We start from the raw sequence: 27,131 nt of genomic DNA on the forward strand, positions 1-27,131 counted from the left end.
GTGAACATTTCAAACTATATATGAAACTAGCAAGAGGGAAGTTAGGTTGAGCTCATCAGGACCCAAGACAGGGAGTCATGATAGGGAGATGGACAAAAACACAACTGGATGAAAAACTTTTCAAAGGATAAAATGATTGGAAGTACAACCCATTAAGGTTGCATATCATCAGGATTAAGCCCAGGGATTCTTAGGCAGGGCTCTGGCCTGTAGCCTTTGACTGTGATGGAGACAGTGGACAGTAGAGGAAAGCTCAGAGCTTGTGGAAAAGACACACACCTGTGAGGACCTCAAGACATTTGTGGCTACAGATGCTCTTAACAGTGAGATGGGAATTAGAGAAGCCAGAAGTGGAGTGGAGTGGAATGTCATCCAGCCTATGAGTGATAGAAAAGGCCAAGGGAAGCAGCACTGAGGGAGAAGACCAGAGGTCTTTAAGGGCAAAGGAAATGAGTTTCCTACAAGGTTATTCTTGATGAGTGATTAGAAAGATAGCTTCCTCTGAACCCAAAAGAATTTCAGTACAAATCAAAATAACTTTAAACACCTGTTGTGATTAGAAAATTTTTAAATGAACCACAATGGAAGATAAAAATTTCTTAGAACTGAATGATATGAAAATACTGCTTAAACAATTTGAAGGATGTTATTAAAGTGGAACTTAAAAATAAATTTATAGACTTAAATCTTATATTAGAAAATAAGAAAGGTTGAAAATTAATGAGCCAAGTATTCAATTTAGGAAGAACAACAAAACTAACACAAAAAAGTAGAATAAAGATAAGAGCATAAATTAATGAAGCAGAGAAGACAGACTAAAGAAGATCAGCAGAGCTAACAGATCTTTGAAAAGAACAGATTTTTGAAAAGTATAATAAGGTTGACTAACACTTAGCAAGAATAATCAAGAAAGGGCTTCCCTGGTGGCTCAGTGGTTGAGAGTCCACCTGCCGATGCAGGGTACATGGGTTTGTGCCCCGGTCAGGGAGGATCCCACATGCCGCAGAGCGGCTGGGCCCGTGAGCCATGGCCGCTGAGCCTGCGTGTCCGGAGCCTGTGCTCCGCAACGGGAGAGGCCACAACAGTGAGAGGCTCACGTACAGCAAAAAAAAAAAAAAAAAAAAAAAAAAAAAGAATAATCAAGAAAAAAAGGGAATACAAAACAATAATGATAATAAGAATGAAAAGGATCACAACTGCATAGGGAACAGGACTTTAAAAAATAAGAAAATAATATTATCAACAATTTTATAGAAATAAAATTTTAAAATTTTGGCATAATGGATAAATTCTGGGAAAAATATTCCTTACATGAAGGAGTAAAAGAAATATAAAATGCAAATGTTCATCAATCATTAAAAAACAGAGTCAAAAATTTGAAGTTTTCTTAGAAAGTTATTTTGGAAAACTCTAACAAACACCGTGGGGCTAAATAATTACAAACATACACAAATGTTTCCAAAGAACAAAAAAAGAGAGAAAATTCTCTAATTTCATGAAGTTGGCATAAACTTGATAAAACATCCAGACAGAAAGACAATAAGAGAAATGAAAATTACAGGTCAATCACACTCATGACTGTGGATGAAATAAAAATACTAGCAAATAAAATCTAGAAATAAATAAAAATGACAATAAATCATGACAGCTGACTTTATGTCAGGAATGTGTGATTAGTTCAATGTTAGAAAAAATATGTAATTCACCACATTGACAGATTAAAGGAGGGAAATTGTCTGAGAACCCCAGTTTTACCCTTTGCTAATAAGCAGCTGGAAAACTGGGAACAGAAGGGAACTTTCTAAATTGAAAAAGAATATGAATATTTCACAGAGAAGATCATGCTTGATAATGAAAAGTTAAACGAACTCTTCTTAAAATCAGGAACAAAGGAGAGATGTCCACTGTCACCACTTTCAGTAAATATGAGTACAATAAGGGAGAGAGGAGAAAAAGAAATAAAACACGTAAGGATTGAAAAAGCAAAAAAATGAATCTAAGTCCAGATGGCATAATTGTTTACCTAGAAAACCAAAACAGACTGATTAGTAGAATTAATAAGGAAGTTTAGCAAAGTTAATAGATAAAAGATCAATGTATAAAAATCAATGACATTCTTAACTTTTAACAAAGAGCTAGAAAATGGACTAAAAAAGGTACAACTTAGGGGCTTCCGTGGTGGCGCTGTGGTTGAGAGTCCACCTGCCGATACAGGGGACACGGGTTCATGCCCAGGTCTGGGAAGATCCCACATGCCGCGGAGCGGCTGGGCCCGTGAGCCATGGCCGCTGAGCCTACGCGTCTGGAGCCTGTGCTCCACAACGGGAGAGGCCACAACAGTGAGAGGCCCGTGTACCGCAAAAAAAAAAAAAAAAAAAAAAAAGGTACAACTTAGGAAAAGAACAGAAGTGCAAAATGCTTAGAAAGAAACTTAATCAAAATATTTCTAGAAGCAAAAAAATAAAATTTAAAACTTTACTAAATTATATTTTAAATACAGAAGTTGAGAGAAATGTATATTCATATGTAGGAAGACTCAATTATCCCAAACTCAGTATAAAGAGTCAATGTAATTAGAATCATAATTTAAAAGGATTTTTGTTGGAATGTGATAACATGATTTTATAATTTATAAAAATCTCATTTGAATAGCTAAATCAATTTTAGGGAAGAACCAGACTGAGGAACTTGTCCTACCAGATTATCAAGACTTTATTATGAAGTTATAATAATTTATATATTATCACATTTGGTTCAAGGATAGACAAACAGACCAATTGGGTATGATAAAGGGTCTAGAAAGAGATCTAGGTATATATGTAAACTTGCTACATGACAAAGCTGGTATTGCAGATCAGTGAGTAAAAATAAAAAAGATTATTAAATAACTTTTACTGAGAAAATTGATTATCCCTATGTCCCTACAGGGAAACAATAAAGCAAACAAAAAAAGAAATTAATTCCTAACTCACAGCATGTCCAAAAAATAATTCTAGATGGCTTAAGTAATTTAATGTGAAAGCCAAATTTTAAAGCTTATATTTTAGAAGCAAATGTGTGAGTATATATTTGTGACTTTGGTGTAGTAAAGGATTTCTTAAACAAGACCTCCAAATTGGAAAACACAGATCAATAAATCCAAATAGTCCAATAGAAAAATACAGTATGTTTATGTAGATATAAAATCAGAAATGAAAGCATTAATTAGAATAAATGTATAAAGAAATGCTTGACCTCAGTAGTATTCAAATATGTAAAACAAAATTACAACACAATACCATTTTATACCCACCACATTGGTAAAATTTAAGTCTGACAGCCCATGTTGGGAAGATAAGTAATGTCAAGAACTCTCACTACCACAACTTGGGTACTATGACATTACCCAATGAAACTGAAGTTGTACATACCCTAGAACTAGTAAGTGTGTATATTTATACCCTAAAGAACTCTTGCACATTTGTTTCCATAGATAATGAATAGCAAATTCATAACCAAGACAACTGGAAACAAATCAAATATCCATAGAATAGAACACTATTTTTTAGTATATTATTTATACAATTTAATACTATATGAAAATGGGAAAGAATGAAATAAAAGCTTTCACAATGACAGAATAAGGAGTTTGGTGGACCCTATCCCTGGCAAAACAACAATTTAGTGAAAATTATAAAATACAAAAATTTAAAGTCCTTGGAAATTGTCTTAGTACACAAAGCAAGTGAGGAAATATTCACTCAAGTAAAGCAACTAAATCTCAGTAAGAATCCAGCAACATATAAAAAGGATCATACACCATTACCAAATGAGCTTTACCCCAGGAACGTAAGGTTGGCTCAATGTACAAAAATTAATCAATGTAATATACCATATTATTAGACTAACGGAAAAAAAAAAACACATAGATGCAGGAAAAAGCATTTGAGAAAATTCAAACTAGGAATAGAAAGGAAATTCCTTAACAAAGACCATGAAGATCATATATAAAAAACTTACAACCAATATCATATTTAATGGTGAAAACTGAGTGCTTTCCCCCTAAGGTGAAGAATAAGACAAGGGCATCAATTCTTACCACTTTTATTTGACATTGTACAGTATTAGAAGTTCTAATCAGAACAATTAAGCGACTAAAAGACATAAAAACTTTCAGATTGGAGAGGAAGGAATTATCTCTACGTGCAGATGACTTGATCTTTTTTCTCCCCTGCATTTAGAAAATCCTAAGGAATCCACTAAAAACTATTCTTAAAAAATTTTGTGTTTCAAATGATATCATGAAGAGAGAAAAAGAGAAGCCCACAGAATGGGAGAAAATATATGAAAACTATGTATCTGATGAGAGACTTGAATACGAAATACACAAGTAACTCTTGCAAGTCAATAATAAACAGACAAATAATTTAGTTTTAAAATGGGCAATAATTTGAATAAATATTTTTCCAAAGAAGATACAAAAATGGCCAATAAGCACATAAAAAGATATTGAACATCATGTCATTATGGAAATGTGAATCAAAACTACAATGAGATATTACTTCACACCTATTAGTATAGGATGGCTATAATAATAATATAAGAAAGCAAAACAGGTGTTGGCAATGATAGGGAGAAACTGGAACCCTCCATACATTGCTGGCAAAAATGTAAAACAGTTATTTATTTCTTTTTATAAATTTATTTATTTATTTTTGGCTGCATTGGGTCTTTGTTGCTGTGTGTGGGCTTTCTCTAATTTTGGCGAGTGGGGACTACTCTTCGTTGCGGTGCACAGGCGTCTCACTGAGGTGGTTTATCTTGTTGCAGAGCAGGGGTTCTAGGAGTACAGGCTTCAGTAGTTGTGGCATGCGGGCTCAGTAGTTCTGGCTCAAGGCTCTAGAGTGCAGTTGTGGTGCACGGGCTTAGTTGCTCCACAGCATGTGGGATCTTCCCAGACCAAGGCTCAAACCCGTGTCCACTGCATTGGCAGGTGGATTCTCAACCACTGTGTTGCCAGGGAAGTCCCAACAGTTATTTATCACTCGTCACTTTGAAGATGTTCTTACTTTTACTCCTGACTTTTATTTTTACTGATGGAAAGACTGCTGTTCACCTGATTATTTTACATGTTCAGATAATGGGCCTTTTACTTTTGATAGCTATTATGATTCTTCTCTTTATACTTTATAGTTTTTGTTATGATTTGGATTTGGTTTTACCTTTATGGATCTGCTGTCGGTTTCCATCTAAAAATTATGTTCTTCTTTGAGCTAGTTTTCTTTCAGTTATAATATTACCTCTTCACTAGTACCTCTCCATTTTTTTTTCTTTTTGGAAATTCAGATATATTTTAAAGCTTGTTATTAGTTACTCTATACTCTTTCATAATTTCCATCTCTTTATCTCTTCTGACTTCTTTGTTCACCCATATATTGTCTTTTATTTAAATAAATTTATTTACTTATTTATTTAAATTTTTGGCTGCACTGGGTCTTTGTTGCTGCACGCGGGCTTTCTCTAGTTGCGGTGAGCAGGGGCTACTCTTTGTTGTGGTGCATGAGCTTCTCAATGCGGTGGCTCCTCTTGTTGCAGAGCATGGGCTCTAAGCATGCAGGCTTCAGTAGTTGTGGCTCGCGGGCTCTAGAACACAGGCTCAGAAGTTGTGGCACATGGGCTTAGTTGCTCCGCAGCATGTGGGATCTTTCCAGACCAGGGCTCGAACCCCTGTCCCCTGCATTGGCAGGCGGATTCTTAACCACTGCACCATCAGGGAAGTCCCAAAGTGTCTATTTTTTAATTTTCAAAGTCCATGGTCTTCATCTACAGATGTTCTACTTGTAAAAAAAAAAATTGCTGTGAAGGTTCTATTTCTTCTTTTATCTCTTTGAATATTCTCTATATTAAAAACATATATAACTTCATTTTTTTAATCTAAAAGATTTTAATTGAAGTATAGTTGATTTACAATATTATATTGGCTTCAGGTATATAATATAGTGATTAATTTTTTTATAGATTATACTCCATGTAAAGTTATTCTTTAATACTATATATCATGCCACTCTCTTCTGGCCTGCAAAGTTTCTGCAGAAAAATTAACTAATATCCTTATGGGGGTTATCTTGTATACGATTCTTTGTTTTTCTCTTGCTGAGTTTAGAATTCTCTCTTTAACTTTTTCATTTTGATTATGATATGCCTTGGTGTGGGTCTGTTTGGATTCATCTTGCTTGAGGACTTTTTTAGCTTCTTCTACTTGGATATCTATTTCCTTCTTCAGGTTTGGGAAGTTTTCAGCTGTAATTTCATCAAGTACATTTTCAACCCCTTTCTCTCTCTCTCTTCTCCGTCTGGGACCCCTATTATGTGAATGTTAGTATGCTTGGTGTTGCCTCAGAGGTCCCTCATGCTGTTTTCATTTTAAAATTTATTTTTCTTTTTGCTGTTCTGACTGAGTGATTTCCATGATTCTATCTTGAGATCACTTCAGTGTTCTTCTATATTACCTAGTCTGCTATTAAGTCCTTCTAGTGTGTTTTTCATTACAGTTATAGTATTCTTCAGTTTTGACTGGTTCTATTTTATATTCTCTTGTCTCTTGTTAAAATTCCCACTGTGTTCATTTATTCTTTTCCTTAATTTAGGTAGCATTCTTATTATTAATGCTTTGAACTCTTTATCTAGTAAATTATTTGTTTCATTAGTTGTTTTTTTCCAGGGGTTTTCTCTTGTTCTTTCACTTGTAATAAATTTCTCTGTCCTCTCATTTTGCTAAACTTTCTCTGTCTCTATGAAATTAGTTGAAACAGTTACCTATTGTGGTTTTGAAATGGTGTCCTTGAATGGGTGTGTCCCTATGCAGTCTGCTTGTATCCAGTGGCTTTGGTGGGAGAGCTGGATTTGATATGAGCATGAATCACACCCTCCCCCACAGGTGTGCTGGCAGCTATCACCTTGGTAGGAGGTGGGGCTAGAGATGGAGGGGATAAAGCCAGAGACAGGTGTAAGCTGGAGCTTCTCCTCTTCTCAGTGACCAATACTCCCCTATTGTGGGCAGGGTTGGGTCCCAAGTTGCTAACCCACTGCCTCCTCAGGCCCCAGTAGCAGCCACCCTCTCCCCATTCAGATGCTGCTCTGGTTCCAAGCCAGCTCTGTTCCTCACAACTGCACATTCCCCTCGGCCACTGCAGCCCTTCCCCTAGTGTGGCGCTGCGCCGTGGGGTGAGTGGTGTTGGAGTGGACACTCTGTTCAGGCTAGGGCATGCACCAGGGCAGTCACGGGAGACCAGCCAGAGTCCTGGGCAGTTTCAATCTGTGTACACTGCCTCGTTTCAGGAGTAAGCAAGCGTGTATGTGCTCTTCAAGAGCAGAGTCTAGGTTTCTTACAACCCCACTGTCAGTCCCACTGGCTTTCAAACCATCTAAGGGGACTCGTCCTCTTGGTGTCAAACCCCAGGCCTGGGGCACCCAATATGTGGTTCTCACCACTCACTCCCCACAGAAGATCTCTGAGCCCATTTATTACCCCTCTTCTTCTGGTCCTCCCAGGGGTGCTGTTCCCAACCTGATTGCTTTCTTCGTTCCTACCCAATTCCTGTGTGGATCTTTCTTACAGCCATTCAAAATATATTTATTGATTTCCAATAAGTACCAGAAAATAGAGACAGGGCATGAAAAAATATAAAGTTACTACCCTCAGAACTATGCCCCCTCCCTCTAATATGTAGATATCACTGTAGATATACAGACGATCTAGCGACAGAGTTAGCTCAGATGGTGTTATGTGTTATGAAGAAATATATTGCAGGGTAAAAGGGATGTGGTGCATCAGGGACTGAGAATTGCTGAAATTATATATAAGGTGGTCAGGGAAGGCTCGATGATAAAGCAGTGTTTAGCAGAGACCAGAAGGAAGGAAAGTAGCAGATCATGTGGATAACATGCAGAAGAAGCAGGGTAGCTAGAGGGGACTAAGCTAGGGGGATATTTGTAGTATGTGAGGTCACAGAGTTGATGACAGGAGTGGGGCCAGATTATGTAAGGCCTTCTAGCCCATTTCTAAGCCCTTTATTCTGAGTAAGATGGGAGTCATTGCAGAGTTTGAGGTGAGCAGTGACTGGATCTGACTTTTGTTATAAAAGTATAATTATTTGGCCTTCAGAAGCAAAGAGTGATAGTAGGGCATTATTGGAGTAATCTAGATAAAGGATGATGGTGGTGAAAATGGTAAGAAGTGCCTGGATTCAAGATAAACTTTGAAAGCAAAGCAGCAAATAGGGTTTGCTACTGGTTTGGATATAGGACGTAGAGAGAGAGGAGATTCAAGATTTCCTCCAAGGGTTTTGGTCTGAACAACTGAGAGGATGGTGTTGCCATCACTGAGGTGATGCACACTATGGGAGGCGCACTTTTGGGTGTATTACATATGAATTGCCTGTGAGATACCCTAGCAGAGATGTTGAGCAGGCAATTAGAAATGTGAGCCTAGACTTTAGAGGGATGTGCTGCACTAGACAGATAAATTTGGGGATTCATTGACACCTAGATAGCACCTAAAGTCATAATATCAGATTCATGTGCTACCAGGAGTGGGTGTAAATGGGATCAGAAGGGTGAACTCAGCAGCAATTCCATGTTTAGAAGTTGGGACATAAGGAGGGATCAGCAAGAGACTAAGAAGTAGCCAGTGCTTTAGCAGGAGAATCAAGAAAGAAAGGAATCCTGGCAGCCAAGCTAAAAATGTTCAGCAGGAAGGAGGGATAACTATATTAACGCTGCTGATTAATGGTGCTGAGTGAGGAAGAGACAGTCAAATTATGCCACATGGGGGTCACTATAAACCTTTACATGAGCTATCTAAGTGAATGCAGTGGGGGCAAAAGCCTGATGAATACAGAGTTAAGAGAGACCTAGAAAGAGAACACAGAGATATCAATTGCAGCTAATTCTTTCACAGTGTCTTGCTGTAAGGGAGAACAGAGAAATGGGATTATAGCTGAAGGGGAATGAATCAAATGAGTTAAAGAAAGCTTTTATTTTTTAATGTGGGAGGTATTATAGCTTGTTTGCCTACTGATGAGATATCCAAAAGAGAGGGAGAAACTGATGATGCAGGAGATATGGGGGATAATTGCTATAGGGGCTTGGAATCCACTGCACATCCAACACAGAAACAGAAGCAGAATATTTGGTGACAGATGCAGGTGGGCTGGGAGATGTATCAGTGGAAGCATTATAGAAACTCTATGCTCATTACTTCTATTTTCTTAGTGAAATAGGAACCAAATCTTTGGCAGAGAATACACAGTGAGAGGAGGTGCTGAAAGTTAGAGGAGTTGGGACTGGACATAGCACATCTGTCTAGGAGAGTGAGAGCGAGTGGACTAGAGAGGTGCAGTAAAACTGAGAGAAGTAAAAGCCCCCTTGAAGTTGGTGGATATAAACTTAAACTGAGACTGGTCGGCATAGCTGTGTGTTTTTCGCCAGCCACATTTAGTCACCTGAGGGCTGATTTAATCAGGGCAGTATTTTGCCACATTAGTAAAATGGAGAGAGAGGCAAGGGAACTGGAGATATATACCAGGTGAATCTGTGCAACTCTTGGGATGAGTCTACCAGAGCAAGTGAGTTGTAAAGAGCGAGAATGGCGGTTGGTGTGGGGGTTGTCTGAAATCAGCTTTTTGGAGGAGTGTAGTTGTTGGTAACATGTTCTAGGGTTTGAAAGTAGACGCTTGATGTAGTATGGAGGACAAGCCACTTGGAAGAATACAGGACAAACACCTGAGAGCACTGGCTACTGAAATTATCATCAGTGTCTGTGCTGCCCACAATGGTAGGCACTAGCACACATGGCCATTTAAATTAATTAAAATTAAATGGGGCTTCCCTGGTGGCGCAGTGGTTGAGAGTCCGCCTGCCGATGCAGGGGACACGGGTTCGTGCCCCGGTCCGGGAAGATCCCACATGCTGCGGAGCGGCTGGGCCCGTGAGCCATGGCCGCTGAGCCTGCGCGTCCGGACCCTGTGCTCCACAACGAGAGAGGCCACAACAGTGAGAGGCCCGCATACCGCAAAAAAAAAAAAAAAAAAAAAAAAAAAAAAATTAAATGAAAGGAAAACTTTAGTTCCCAAGTTGCACTAGTCACATTTCAAGTGCTTACTAGCACATGTGTCTAATGGTTACCATATTAGCTAGGGCAGAAAGATAACATTTCCATCACTGTTCTTCAGTTTATTGGATTGATCTACAAGGATACTGATATTGAGCTCATCAATAATTATGACAAGACTAATTTTGGAAAAAGTGACAGTAAGCCAGGTGATAAAACCTTCAAAGAATGAGTACAAACGAGGATATCTGTCCTAACTCTAGTGGCCCTGACAGGTGTGGGAGAAAAAAATAGTTACTTTGGGGAAGGATAACAGGGAACAATGTGCACAGGAGAGAATCAGGTCTTAGACTAAAAAGGTAAAAGAATCAATCAGAAAAGAGCTGAATATATAGGGATTGGTGGACAGTGGAAGGTTTTGTGAAGGTGAGGAGAATAAGACATTGGATCAGAGTAAGGAATTTACAGGGCTATGTGGGGATGAGTGTCCAGGTGAAGAAAAATGACCTCAATGTCTTGAGCTTCTCAAAGTGACTTAGGTAAAAAAACTTTTTCTGATGGTCTCTTAGGCAGGTCATATTGTTGAAGTTGTTGGTACTGGTAGCAAGGGATGAGCAGGGTTCTAGTCAATGGTGATATCAGGGGCGGCAGAAGACAGTCTTCCTAGGAGTCACTGATAGGTATGTGTTTATATATGTTCGTTTTTATGATATAGACAATACGTGTGAAATTTTTATAAATTATATATCTTTCTTGAAGTAATTATTTTTCACTTCCCCCATTCCATTTTTTAAAAAGCTTTAAAATACTATTTCAATATTTTTAAATTTAATATTGCTCAGCCCTTTTATACTATGATTTTCCAAGTCCTGGAGTACTTAGTATTGCTTCATCTCAGTTGATTGAAGTAAGACTTAAATATATTTTTTCTCAAGATGGGTAAGTGGGTAGCCTATTTCCTGGGCTTTTTAATACCTGAGAATGTCCTTCTATTGCCTTTTTATAAGGATGGCATTTTTAAATTATATAATTATTGGGCCTTAGCACTGCTCCTAGAACTCCAGGTGTTCGACTATTTTTCTGGAATACTTTTCTTTTCACAAAAAAGAATTTTGTGGTAAATTGATTACTGCTTCTTATTTAAAATGTTTTCTTTGGAGATTGGTTCAAGATGGTGCAGTAGAAGGACGTGCACTCACTCCCTCTTGTGAGAGCACCGGAATCACAACTAACTGCTGAAAAATCATTGACAGGAAGACACTGCAACTCACCAAAAAAGATACCCCACATCGAAAGACAATGTAGAAGCCACAGAGAGATGGTAGGAGGGGTGCAATCACAATAAAATCAAATCCCATAACAGTGGGGTGGGTGACTCACAAACTGGAGAACACTTATACCACAGAAGTCCACCCATTGGAGTGAAGGTTCTGAGCCCCATGTCATGCTTCCCAACCTGGAGGTCTAGCAATGGGAGGAGGAATTCCCAGAGAATCAGACATTGAAGGCTAGCAGGATTCGACTGCAGGACTTTGACAGGACTGGGGGAAACAGAGACTCCACTCTTGGAGGACACACAGAAAGTAGTGTGCACATCAGGACCCAGGGGGGAAGGAGCAGTGACCCCATATGAGACTGAACAAGACCTACCTGTTACTGTTGGAAGGTCTCCTGCTGCTACTGTTGGGGGGCAGCAGTGGCTCACCACGGGGACAATGACACTGGCAGAAGAAGTTCTGGGAAGTACTCCTTGGTGAGCCCTCCAGGAGTCTGCTGTTAGCCCTACCAAAGGGCCTGTAGGCTCTGGTGCTGGGTTGCCTCAGGACAAACAACCAACAGGGAGGGAACCCAGCCCCACCCATCAGCAGACAAGTGGATTAAAGTTTTATTGAGCTCTGCCCACAGGATCAACACCCAGCTCTACCCACCAGCAGGGCCTCCCATCAGGAAGCTTGCACAAGTCTCTTAGATAGCCTCATCCACCAGAGGGCAGAGAGCAAAAAGAAGAACTATAATCCAGCAGCCCATGGAACAAAAACCACATTCACAGAAAGACAGACAAAATGAAAAGGCAGAGGACTATGTACCAGATGAAGGAAAAAGTAAAACCCCAGAAAAACAACTAAATGAAGTGGAGATAGGCAACCTTCCAGGAAAAGAATTCAGAATAATCATAGTGAAGATGATCCAGGACCTCAGAAAAAGAATGGAGGCAAAGATCGAGAAGATACAAGAAATGTTTAACAAAGACCTAGAAGAATTAAAGGACAAACACCTAGAAGAATTAAAGAACAAACAGAGATGAACAATACAATAACTGAAATGAAAACTACACTAGAAGGAATCTATAGCAGAATAACTGAGGCAGAAGAACAGATAAGTTGACCTGGAAGATAGAATGGTGGAATTCACTGCTGTGGAACAGAATAAAGAAAAAAGAATGAAAAGAAATGAAGACAGCCTAAGATATCTCCGGGACAACATTAAATGCACCCACATTCGCATTATGGGGGTCCCAGAAGGAGAAGAGAGAGAGAAAGGACCCAAGAAAATATTTGAAGAGATTATAGTTGAAAACTTCCCTAACATGGGAAAGGAAATAGCCACTCAAGCCCAGGAAGACAGAGAGTGCCAGGCAGGGTAAACCCAAGGAGAAACACGTCGAGACACATAGTAATCAAACTGACAAAAATTATAGACAAAGAAAAATTATTAAAAGCAAGGGAAAAATGATAACATACAAGGGAACTCCCATAAGGTTAACAGCTGATTTCTCAGCAGAAACTCTACAAGCCCGAAGGGAGTGGCATGATATATTTAAAGTGATGAAAGTGAAGAACCTACAATCAAGATTACTCTACCCAGCAAGGGTCTCATTCAGACTCGATGGAGAAATCAAAAGCTTTACAGACAAGCAAAAGCTAAGAAAATTCAGCACCACAAAACCAGCTCTACAACAAATGCTACAGGAACTTCTCTAAGTGGGAAACACAAGAGAAGAAAAGGACCTACAAAAACGAACCCAAAACAATTAAGAAAATGGTACTAGGAACATACATATTGATAATTACCTTACATGTGAATGGATTAAATGCTCCAACCAAAAGACACAGGCTTGCTGAATGGATACAAAAAAAAGAGCCATATATATGGTGTCTACAAGATACCCACTTCAGACCTGAGGACACATACAGACTGAAAGTGAGGGGGTGGAAAAATAAATTCCATGCAAATGGAAATCCAAGGAAAGCTGGAGTAGCAATACTTATATCAGATAAAATAGACATTCTCTAATTAACGTTCTTTAAAATAAAGAATGTTATAAGAGGCAAGGAAGGACACTACATAATGATCAAGGGATCAATCCAAGAAGAAGATATAACAATTATAAATATATATGTACCCAACATAGGAGCACCTCAATACATAAGGCAAATGCTAACAGCTATAAAAGAGGAAATAGACAGTAGCACAATAATAGGGGGGGACTTTTAACACCTCACTTACACCAATGGACAGATCATACAGACAGAAAATTAATAAGTAAAAACAAGCTTTAAATGACACAATAGACCAGATAGATTTAATTGATATTTATAGGACATTCCATATGAAAACAGCAGATTACAGTATCTTCTCAAGGGCACATGGAACATTCTCCAGCATAGATCACATCTTGGGTCACAAATCAAGCCTTGGTAAATTTAAGAAAATTGAAATCATATAAAGCATCTTTTCTGACCACAATGGTATAGGATTAGAAATAAATTACAGGAAAAAAAATAAAAAATACAAACATATGGAGGCTAAACAATACATTACTAAATAACCAAGAGATCACTGAAGAACCAAAGAGAAAATCAAAAAATACCTGGAGCCAAATGACAATGAAAACACAACGACCCAAAACCTATGAGATGCAGCAAAAGCAGTTCTAAGAGGGAAGTTTATAGCAATACAATCCAACCTCAAGAAACAAGAAAAATCTCAAATAAACAAACTAACCTTACACTTAAAGGAACTAGAGAAAGAAGCACAAACAAAAGCCAAAGTTAGTAGAAGGAAAGAAATCACAAAGATCAGAGCAGAAATAGAAACAAAGAAAACAATAGCAGGATCAATAAAACTAAACGCTGGTTCTTTGAGAAGATAAACAAAATTGATAAGCCTTTAGTCAGACTCATCAAGAAAAAGAGGGAGATGACTCAAATCAGTAAAATCAGAAATGAAAAAGGAGACGTTAAAACGGACACCACAGAAACACATGCATCATAAGAGACTACTACAAGGAACACCATGCCAATAAAATGGAAAACCTGGAAGAAATGGACAAATTCTTAGAAAGGTATAAACTTCCAAGACTGAACCAGGAAGAAATAGAAAATATGAACAGACCAATCACAAGCACTGAAATTGAAACTGTGATTAAAAATCTTTCAACAAACAAAAGCCCAGGACCAGATAACTTCACAGGTAAATTCTATCAAACATTTAGAGAAGAGCTAACACCTATCCTTTTCAAACTCTTCCAGAAACTTCAGAGGAAGGAACACTCCCAAACTCATTCTACGAGGCCACCATTACCCTGATATCCAAAAACCAGACATAGATGTCACAAAGAAAGAAAACTACAGGCCAATATCACTGATGAACATAGATGCAAAAATCCTCAACAAAATACTAGCAAGCAGAATCCAACAACACAGTAAAAGGATCATACACCATGATCAAGTGGGATTTATCCCAGGGATGCATGGATTTATCAATATACGCAAATCAATCAGTGTGATACACCATATTAACAAACTGAAGAATAAGAACCATATGATCATCTCAATAGATGCAGAAAAAGCTTTTGACAAAATTCAACACCCATTTATGATAAAAACTCTACAGAAAGTGGGCACAGAGGAAACCTACCTCAACATAATAAAGGCTATATATGACAAACTCACAGCCAACATAGTTCTCAATGGTGAAAAACTGAAACCATTTCCTCTAAGATCAGGAACAAGACAAGGCTGTCCACTCTCACCACTATTATTCAACATAGTTTTGGAAGTTTTAGCCACAGCAATCAGAGAAGGAAAAGAAATAAAAGGAATACAAATCGGAAAAGAAGAAGTAAAGATGGCACTGTTTGCAGATGACATGATACTATACACAGAGAATCCTAAAGATGCCACCAGAAAACTACTAGAGCTAATAAATGAATTTGGTAATGTTACCGGATACAAAATTAATGCACAGAAATCTCTTGCATTCTTATACATTAACAATGAAAGATCAGAGGGAGAAATTAAGGAAACAACCCCCTTCACCATTGCAACAAAAAGAATTAAATAGCTAGGAATAAACCTACCTAAGGAAGTAAAAGACCTGTACTCAGAAACGTATAAGACACTGATGAAAGAAATTGGAGATGACACAAACAGATGGAGAGATATACCATGTTCGTGGATTGGAAGAATCAATACTGTCAAAATGATTATTCTACCCAAAGCAATCTACAGATTCAATGTAATCCCTATCAAATTACCAATGGCATTTTTTTACAGAACTAGAACAAAAAAAATCTTAAAATTTGTATGGAGACACAAAAGACCCTGAATTGCCAAAGCAATCTTGAGGGAAAAAAACAGAGCTGGAGGACTCAGACTTTCTGACTTCAGACTATACTACAAACCTACAGTAATCAAGACAATATGGTACTGGGAGAAAAACAGAAATATAGATCAATGGAACAGGATAGGAATCCCAGCGACAAACTCACGCACCTATGGTCACCTAATCTATGACACAGTAGGCAAGGATATACAATGGAGAAAAGACAGTCTCTTCAATAAGTGGTGCTAGGAAAACTGGACAGCTACATGTAAAACAATGAAACTAGAACACTCCCTAACACCATACACAAAAATAAACTCAAAATGGATTGAAGACCTAAATGTAAGACCAGACATTATAAAACTCTTAGAGGAAAACATAGGAAGAACACTCTTTGACATAAATCACAGCAAGATCTTTTTTGACCCACCTCCTAGAGTAACGGAAATAAAAACAAAAATAAACAAATGGGACCTAATGAAACTTAAAAGTTTTTGCACAGCGAAGGAAACTATAAACAAGACAAAAAGACAACCCTCAGAATGGGAGAAAATATTTGCAAACGAATCAATGGACAAAGGATTAATCTCCAAAATATATAAATAGCTCATGCAGCTCAATATTAAAAAAACAAACAACTGAATCAAAAAATGGGTGGAAGACTCAAACAGACATTTTTCCAAAGAAGGCATGCAGATGGCCAAGAGGCACATGAAAAGCTGCTCAGCATCACTAATTATTAGAGAAATGCAAATCAAAACTACAATGAGGTATCACCTTACACCAGTTAGAATGGGCATCATCAGAAAATTTCCAAAGAACAAATGCTGGAGAGGGTGTGGACAAAAGGGAGCCCTCTTGCACTGTTGGTGGGAATGTAAGTTGATACAGCCACTATGGAGAACAGTATGGAGGTTCCTTAAAAAACTGAAAACAGCATTACCATACGACCCAGCAATCCCACTCCTGGGCATATACCCAGAGAAAACCATGATTCAAAAAGTCATGTACCACAATGTTCACTGCAGCGCTATTTGCAACAGCCAGGTCATGGAAACAACCTAAATACCCATCGACAGACGAACAGATAAAGAAGATGCCGTACACATATACAATGGAATATTACTCAGCCACAAAAGGAATGAAATTGGGTCATTTGCAGAGATGCAGATGGACCTAGAGACTGTCATACAGAGTGAAGTAAGTCAGAAAGAGAAAAACAAGTATCGTACATTAATGCATATATGTGGAATTTAGAAAAATGGTACAGATGAACCAGTTTGCAAGGCAGAAGAGGGACACAGATGTAGAGAACAAACGTATGGACACCAAGGGGGGAAGAGTCAGGGGGTGTGGTGGTGGTGGGATGAATTGGGAGATTGGGATTGACATATATACTCTAATATGTATAAAATAAGTAACTAATAAGAACCTACTGCATAAAAAAATAAATTAAATTTAAAAAAATGTTTTCTTTTATTTGGTCTGCATACCAGTAAGGTATTTTGTCTCTTTTCCTGTCTGTATCTAGAAATAGGTCTCTTAATTAGTTTTGCCTGGAGTGAGCTTGTTCAATATATAGCTGTTCCCTCAACACAGGAAGGACTTTTTTCTGCTATTGCATTCATTCTAGGCTCTACCTCTTCATTTTTGTACAGTAGTCCCTCCTCCCCCCACAGCTTCACCTTCTGTGGTTTCAGTTACCTGTTGCCAAGTGCAGTCTGTAAATACTAAATTGAAAATTCCAGAAATAAACAATTCATAAGTTTTAAATTGTGCATCATTCTGAGTATCATGATGAAATCTCATGGTTTCCCGCTCCATCCTGCCCAAGACGTGAAATCATCTCTTTGTCCCACATATCTGGTCTGTTAGTCACTTAGTGGCTGACTTGGTTATCAGATTGACTGTCACGGTATTGCAGCGCTTGTGCCCAATTCACCCTTATTTTACTTAATAATGGCCCCAAAGCACAAGAGTAGTGATGCTAGCAATTCAAATATGCCAAAGAGAAGCCATGAAGTGGCTTTAGCAGAGGTTAGTGTGCTCTTGAATTCTGTTTACCATTCTTCTGGTTTTTTTAATTAAACTTTTTATTTTAGAATGGTTGTATATTTACAGAAAAACTCTCTGGATAGTACAGAGAGTTCCCACATAGCCCCTTGCTATTTTACCTAACATGCAGCAATTTGGATTCTCTTTACCTAGTTTAGGTTTCTTTTTCCTTTAATAGAGTTTATATCTATTCATATTTTACAAAGGATGCTAGACAGTTCACCAAAGTTTTCATCTGTGCCTTTCAGTGAATTATTTTTAGAGTATGCTTTTCTTCTGAGCCCTCTGGATGGTGATATTTTCTTTTAAACGTGGTAGTTGCGACAGTAGACTTTTCTTTTGAACCTTGCTCTTTAGAGTCTATACTTTGCATTTTAATATTGTTGGTAATTTGAGAACTAAGAGTTTTCTTCTTTTAAGCAGCCGTCAATTGGGAAAACGAATTAGCATTATTAATGCCTTGTAACAAATTATCACAAAATGGGTGACTTAAAACAGCAAAAATGAATTCTCTCCCAGTTCTGAAGGCCAGAAGTCTGAAATCAGTACACTGGCCCAAAAGCAAGGTGTTGGCAGGGCTGTGCTCCCTCTGGAGGCTCTCGGAGAGAACAGTTCCTTGCCTCTTCCAGCTCTGGCGACTGCTGTCATTCTTTGCCTTGTGGTCGCATCATGCCAATCAATTTCTGCTTCTGTCTTCTCATCTCCTTTTCCTCTGTTTACGTGACATCTTCCTCTGCCTCCTTCTTATAAGGATAGCAATTACATTTAGGACCTGCAGGATAATCTCTCCATCTCAAGATCCTTAATTACATCTGCAAAGATTCTTTTTCTTACAAGGTAAAATTCACAGGTTCCAGGAGTTAGGACCTGATATCTTTGGGGGGCCTTTACTCTACCTACCTCAGGCATGATCTACTATGATTCAGCAATTCTACACACACACACACACACACACACACACACACACACACACACACACACATTTTTTTTTCTACCAGAAGACATGTAAAAAAAAAAGTTCATAGCAGCATGACTTGTAATGGTCAGAAACTAGAACATCCATCAACAGTAGAGTGGATGAATAAGCTGTGATAGTTGTGCAGTGGAATACTTTACATCAGTGAGAATGAAATTACAGAAACTACGTGCAACAACATGATGACTCTTGCACACAGAATAGGACTGAAAGAAAGCAGATAGAAAAGCAGATAGAAAGAAAGCAGATAGAAAAGCAGATAGAAAGAAAGCAGATAGAAAAGAGTACACCCTAGAAGAGTCTGTCTGTCTGTATGTATGTATGTAATGTTATGTATGTTATGTCTGTATGTCTGTATGTCTGTCTGTCTGTATGTATGTATGTATGTATGTATGTAATGTTAAAAATAGGCAAAATTAATCTGTGTGCTAGAACCTAGGATAGTGGTTACCTTGGAGGGGGTAATGACTACAGGAGGGTGAATTGAGGTGATAGTAGGATACAGGGGTGATAGAAGGATTTTCTGATCTAAATTCTGAGTGAGAATTCATTGAGCTGTCTACTTTTGATTTGTGAACATTACCAAAACAGGATATTCAGTGAAAAGAAAGCTAACAGTTTTCTTAGGGCCAGGCAGAATCTTCAGGACAATGTCCAGATGACTGGAGCTGGAAGAGGAAGGGGTCCCAATTTCCGGTCAAAGTCAGGCTTTCAAAGTTTGAGATGATAAGAACTTAAGAACTGGTAGGTGAGGTGATGATATTTAGAGGAGTGTCAGCTCCCTCACATTCTTGTATAAATGAATATTGTATAAATAAATCAGTTGATAGAAGGGACAGATGGATCAATAGATAAAGCAGACATTTGGTCTGAGTTCAAGGAGTTGGGTCAGTTAAGCCAAGTCGTTTACTCTCAAGAACTACACTGTCCAATATGTGGCCATCAATCACTTGAAATGTGGCTGGTCCAAACAGACATTCTGTACATCAGATTTCAGACACAGTACAAAAAAGAATAATTTATTTGTATGTCGATCATATATTGAAATGATAACCTTTGAATTATTGGGTTAAATAATATCTATTATTAAAATAAATTCCATCTGTTTCTTCTTAAAGTACGGCTACTAGAAAATTTTAAATTTATTATATGACTAGCGTTTGTGACTTGCATTCTATTTTTATTGGACAGTAGTGATCTAGACCGTGATAAATCTGCTAGGCAGTTACTAGGCATGCGAGCTATCAGCTACTTACTTTTCTTGCATATGCAAGACTTGGATAGGGCCTGATCGAGTTTGGTCTCATGACAGGAAGAATGAAGTGACTGAAGTTACAACTGAACTATTACAACTGAACTATTATTTCTGAGTTTTCAAGTCTATGGGAAACCTAATTGTTCTAAACAATGAGTTCCAAATTAAGGTACCACTGCTCATCTGGTAGTTACATAATCTCTTAACAGACCCAGTGTCTAGTACCATGTAAGTGGCTTTTTGGGCGATGGTGGTATGACAGAGTGGGCAGAGAACAGGCTTTGGAGTCTGACATTCCTGAATTCAAGCAGGAAGTCTGTAACTTATAGGCTGGGTGGCCTCAGTTCAATGACATAATTTCTCTGGGCCTCAGTTTCCACAGCTATATAATGGGCTTATTAATATCCACCTAGTAGGGTAGGTGTTAGATTTGAAGTAATATATAAAGTATACAGTGCATAAATGACACTCAAAATATGGTAGTTGTTGTCATTCTTGAGTTCATTAAGAAGTGTGAGGAAAACACTAAACATTTTATAGGCTTTGATGAGAAAAATTCTAAAGATTTTTCTTTGTACATCCTTATAATACTTCAGACCAACTCAGGCCATTCCACACCTTTGGTTTCTATAGCAAATAATGAGGACAAGCTCACACACATGGAAAGCCAGGCCACAGGAAGCCTCCTCTTTCTCACTGTGTACATTTAGCTTCAAGGATGTAATGCCGGGATCACAAAGAATTACTCTGCATTCAAAACACTCAGCAACGTCAATCTGCTCCTTTTAGTACCAGATGCTGGCGGGCCACCCCATCAATCATTCTCACAGTCACCCATCAGCGTGTCATCGCTGTGTCAGAGATATGTTTCGGCAGGCTCGCTGCACGGTACACGTAATCAGCGGAGATGCCACACTTAACTGTGATTGATGCCTGTCTTTTGACAATTTCTCCTGCCAGACCCCTCCATCACTCCATGGCAATGTTTTCCTGAATGCTAAATAACTTCTCTGAATTATCACAGACGCTTTGTAGACTGACTTGCAGAGATTGTCTTTTTGTCACAGCTGCATTTGGAAGGATTTTTATTTTGTATGTCCTTTTTTTTAAACCTCTGATGATTCTTTCCATGTTTCTATCACTTTCTTCATTCATCACAGCAGGACATTTTTTTGAGGTAAATAAAAAGGACATTATATGCTGGAGAGGGTGTGGAGAAAAGGGAATCCTCTTGCACTGTTGGTGGGAATGTAAATTGATACAGCCTCTATAGAGGTTCCTTATAAAACTAAAAATAGAACTACCATATGACACAGCAATCCCACTACTGGGCATATACCCTGAGAAAACCATAATTCAAAAACAGTCATGTACCACAATGTTCATTGCAGCACTATTTCCAATAGCCAGGACATGGAAGCAACCTAGGTGTCCATCGACAGATGAATGGATAAAGAAGATGTGGCACATATATACAATGGAATATTACTCAGCCATAAAAAGAAAGGAAATTGAGTTATTTGTAGTGAGGTGGATGGACTTAGAGTCTGTCATACAGAGTGAAGTAAGTCAGAAAGAGAAAAACAAATACCGTATGCTAATACATATATATGGAATCTAAAAAAAAAAAAAAAAAGGTTCTGAAGAACCTAGGGGCAAGACAGGAATAAAGACACAGACATAGAGAATGGACTTGAGGACACGGGGAGGGGGAAGGGTAAGCTGGGACAAAGTGAGAGAGTGGCATGGACATATATACACTACCAAATGTAAGGTAGATAGCTAGTGGGAAGCAGCCTCATAGCACAGGGAGATTAGCTCAGTGCTTTGTGACCACCTAGAGGGGTGGGGTAGGGAGGGTGGGAGGGAGGGAGATGCAAGAGGGAGGAGATATGGGGGTATATGTATATGTATAACTGATTCACTTTGTTATAAAGCAGAAACTAACACAACATTGTAAAGCAATTATACTCCAATAAAGATGTTTAAAAAAAAAGGATATTATAATCAGTCTAGTTGGGCAGATGTCTGAAATCCATTTTAAATTCTTCATTTGGCTGGCAGCATGACCTTGAAAATATAATTATTACTATGCCTTTGCTTAAACTATGCCCTTGTTATTACTATGTCTCTTCTATTAGAGGTTATGATTTTTAAGAATCTGAGATGTCAGACAAATCTAAGTAAGGGTCCCACACCTCCCTTATAATCTGGCATCTGATGTTGGGCACAGAGGCCCTTTTTGGCCAAATCTGCACTTGTGTGAGGTGACCTCATTGCTCCCTGTCCTCCTCCTTCCTCTCTGCTACCCGCATCAAGCCCTAGCTCTAACCCAGATGCATAACTGTCATGGAATCATTAGTAGGTGACAAATACAGATGGCCCAAGAAGCTCCTCTGTTACAAGAAGACACCTGTAACTGAAACCTAACGTTATGCCAAATGAAACACTTACTTGATCCTCTTTAAGGAAAAATGAACAGCACTTTCATTTGATGATACCCAAAGCGTCATTGAAAAAGAGGAATAGTCATGTTCAAATTCATAGGACACATTCTAAAGACGAAAAGGCAATAGGTGGTTAACTTCAGCTTCCACTCAAGATCAGCCATGGCTCCTCTCTAACACACTCTTCCTTGAAATGGAAAATATCCTAAAGGATTATTTCCTACAAATGCCCAGTTAGTGACCTTTTCTCTTGTATGCCCTCCTGTAAATCCCAACGAATAAAATAATACCAATAAAAAATTTGGGGGAAACATGGTCTTATCCGTTTAGTTACTTTAAGGAATAAGTAAAATCTGTTTTCTGCTCTTCTTATATATTTACCCAGTTTATTTGTATTCTCACCATCATTTTTGGAGAACTGGGCATTTTAGGTAATACATTGTAGCAATTTTGGATACTAATTCCCTTCCCCCATCTTCAAGGCTTGTTTTTCTTATTAGCTTGTCTATTACTTTAGTGACTTGGCTGGACTATTTTAGGGAAATCTGTTTTCCCTACAGTGTGAAGCCTTTGATGTTGTTCCTTAGAGAACACAGTTGACTGTGTACAGTCAACCTGGGATAAGAGTTATATTAGGGCTTTCATTTTAGAGCTTTCTAGACTGCCTCTTCCCCCGACCTCTCTGCTGTCTGATAGGTTTGGTATGACACTCAGCTATTAAGTTGCAGTAACTGCCAGCCGACAATATTCACTATTTGACAACACCCTGGCATACACTGCTCCACGGTGTGATCCAATTAATTTCAAGGCCTGTTGCAGGAACAGATCTTGAGGCCAGTCTCGCAGGTCTGTTCTGATTCCAGGAGGGCTTTTCCTAGCTGTATTTTCCCTTGGTTCTCTCTGGTAAATTAGCAGGCCTGCGGCTTAGCTCGTTGTTCTCCTAGAGCAAGCAGCTTCCTCTTAATTGTATGCCACCAAAATCTCCGTTGTTTTTGAGACTGCCCTTATGCTTGAACTTCTCCACACTCTGTTTCAAATAAAGTAAGCTTTTGGAGCATGCCAGAGCTCTATGTTCTTACGGATTGCTTCTCCCCTTGCACAAAGCTCAGAGATGCTGTTTTAGAGCTGGGGGCAGGAATAATACTTGTGCTTTACAATCAGGGCTCTGGGCAGTGATGGGAGCCTCTGGTATTTCAGTTTGTCTCTTATGGCATGGGAGCTCTGCCCCAGAGGTGAAGTGGCCTAACATGCCTGGGGCCTGGGCCCTACGAGTGGGGACTGGGTAGAGAAAGGGAGCCCTGACCTCTTAGCCACCCTTACCAGGAATTTAGTCTCTGCAACATGGATCTGGAGGAAATGAGAGTTACTGATGGCCTGTCCCTCCTGGAGAGAGATTGTATCCCTTGATTGATGAGGGGAGAGGGACTTGTCTTCTTGGCCATAACCGCTCAGAAGGAAATGTCCATCAAGCTGAGCTGGGGGTATGGAAGGAGGGTCATAGCTGAAGTGCCATAAGTTCTTGCTGTTTTTACTAAGATTCAGTAGATTTTCTTGAATAAATGCCCATCCATTTGTTGTATGCCCTTAGGATAGTTTCCAGCAACTTCAAAGGTTTGGGGAACAGGTCCACGGAACTCCTCATGCTACCATTCTAGACATGCAATCTCCTAAGAGCCTCATTTTCACTTTATATACAAAAATGGAAAAAAAACAATCCTTAGCTCACAGGCCATATAAAAACACACGATGGGCTGGATTTAGCTTGTGTGCTGAATTTGCCAATCCCTGCTCTATGGTAATAATGCCAATTTACATGTCACATGCCTCAAAATTTTACACTCATACATTACATTTGGAATTTTAAATATGTTTTTCTGCTGTGCTATTGGTGATGGATTTCATTCACCTGGGCATATACTCTGTTTGTTATTCTTAGGGTTATACAATTCTGGCCTTACTAGCTGTACCTGTACTATTCTTGGTATCTTTTACTCCTTGATGTCTGGGTAGGGAGAAAGACAAAGGAAGGTAAAAACTAAGTCCTTACAGGCCTGTTCTGGCAAGACTGATGTTCTGCCGATCATCACTGTTGATCTAGCTCATTGTCTATAAACTCTACAAGACTTAGTCATTTCTTTGACAAGTCCTGATCACTGAGGACTAATTCTCAAATGGTTCTCTTAGGGACTGGTGGTCCCCTGAGAACCCTGATATCCATCTGGAGGATTTACATCATTGTCCGCTGATGCTTGCACCCCCCCTTTTCTATGCTATGGAGGTTCTGAGCACTCTGCAGCCTCCACACTCGTCAATCCTCTGTGGCTCCAATTCTGGAAAGCATGAAGGAAAAAAGATTTATCTTTTATACTTCTCGAGAACATAATTTATCGAGAACATAATTTATCTTTTATACTTCTCGAGAACATAATTAAATTTGCAGAAGGCAGGCATCTGCAAGCCAAGGAAAGAGACCTCAGGAGAAGCCAACCCTGCTGATACCTTGGCCTTGGACTTCCAGACTCCAGAAACGTGAGAAAATAAATTTTTGCTGTTTAAGCCACCGGTCTGTAGCATTTTGTTATGGCAGCCCAAGAATACTACAATAGGTAGCACTCACTGCTTCATTTTCTGTCCATACTACCATCCCACACCCTCCCCAGTGTTCTTTGCACTGCTCTGGAAAACGTTACCAGTCCCACTAGTTAGGAAGACATAACATCATGGAGTAAGAATGTACCTCTTCCTTGAAGCAACTATCAAACGTTAAAACCAGTTATCTTGTGTGTCCTTCCCCTTATCTTCAAGGCAAGTGTGTGTGCTGAGGTGTGGGCGTGGTTACTGAGAATTCACTCACAGCCTGTGAAGAAAGGAGATGCTGCACTTTCTCCAAAAGCTGTTTTACCTCCCCAGCCATTCTGCATATTGACGAGGTTGTTGGCTCTGGTTGTAGTGGGAGTGCTCCTTCTGCCAAAATGACATCTCTTGATAAAATCTCTGAAGCAGTGTCTCATAGCCCAACTTGAGGACTTATCCGGAATTATCACGAGGTATTTATTCCTTGTTGTTTTCAGCGGCAGGACTGAGTCATTTTCCAAAACAACAGGGATGATCTTTCTCATCTACCATATCACCCTGTCTCACAGAATTCCTAGCATTTTCCTAGAAACATGGTAATAAATCTATCAAAATTACTGAGGGCTGCTTTGGTATAAAACACATATGATAGAAATTATCTCTGTTGTCTGGTTAATCATTAATCAAAGCAACAAGGTAAAGTCCTTTGATAGCCAGATAAAATATCTAAGGTTAATATATTTCAATGACTAAACTAAGCTGAGCAAATCTCTCTCTTAATCATCTGGTAAAGATTTCTTGCCATCTGATTAGGAAACAGATTGTGCTCATATTACTGACTGGTTCCGTATCATTGTTCACTCCTCGGCCCTGGATCACTTCTTACTTTGCTGCCAGTCACCTCATGGATTTTCAAGACATCAATTTCTCCCTGAACAGCAGCCACAATAATGGTTTCAGAAAAGGTGGAGTTAAGGAATGGAAGTGAGGGTAGGGAAAACTGTTTCTGCCTTTATCCACATGCTAAGCATGGACACAGCTAATTCCACACTATGCTGCCCAAACCAGGCCAAAACCTTTAGCAAACTTTACTGAAAACTTGGGTATAACAGGAGAGAATTACATTTCATAGATGCTCAAGCTCAGATACTAGATATGACTGATCTCATACTCACAAGGGTCCAACCCCTTACCTTGTGATCCTTCTTGGACGCTTCACAGTCTAGCTCTGAGCCCGCTTCTACACAGAGGAAGTCCGCCATACTCTCTAGAACAGAGGGAGAGAGAGAGAAAAAAAGCGAGAACCTGAGTTCCAGTGCCTCCTCCCTACGGTGCTCTAGGCCACAGTCACCTGCTCCAGGTCTGCTTTCGAGTCTTCATGTTGCATCCCAGATCCCTCACCTTCTGAGATGATTGGCTTTTGGGGTGCTTGATACTTTCATTAAAAAAAACAGCACTTCCTACCCTTGGCAGTTACCCTTGGCCTTGCCCTAGAATCCCCTTCAGGATTTTCTGTCATATCACAAATATCTACTATCAGCATGTTCATCAATATCTAGGACATTCAGTCTATAATAACACTGCTGAGACCAACAACTTTAACATATGTTTCTTGTTGGGTGTCAGCAATCAAAGTCTGGTGTCTTTATGCATCTTCCACTAGCATGAAGTGAGATTATGTCCCAGAACTCTTACTCTCATCTTCTGGTTTCCAATCCTATTTGTCTGTGGATAACTGCTTGAATGAGAAAACAAGCACACACTCACACACACACACACGTTTTCAAAAGCAATTTTCAGGTGAAGTGCAATCTTAATCTATAATTTTGGGAAAAAAATTCTTAAAAGAAGTGATATCTAGAGATCAAACTTTACCACAAATAAGATAAATTTGATATTTTAACGGAATTAGACTCTTTTTTTCTCCTTGCTTTCCTTTTTACCACGAAAAGTTGATAGAAATGGACTTTTCAGAAAGAACTATTTGTCCTAAAGAGCAAATCCAAGCCCCCAACGTCTCATAACACTTGAAAGTTTGAGATTTCAATTTTTTCTGTTAAGATTTCAAAACTCTAATTCATAAGGGTACAATTTCAAAAATGCCCTTATCCTTAGCGGTCTCTGTAA

Source organism: Leucopleurus acutus (genome assembly GCF_964270905.1).
Source record: "Leucopleurus acutus genome assembly, chromosome: 7".
NCBI lineage: Eukaryota > Metazoa > Chordata > Mammalia > Artiodactyla > Delphinidae > Leucopleurus > Leucopleurus acutus.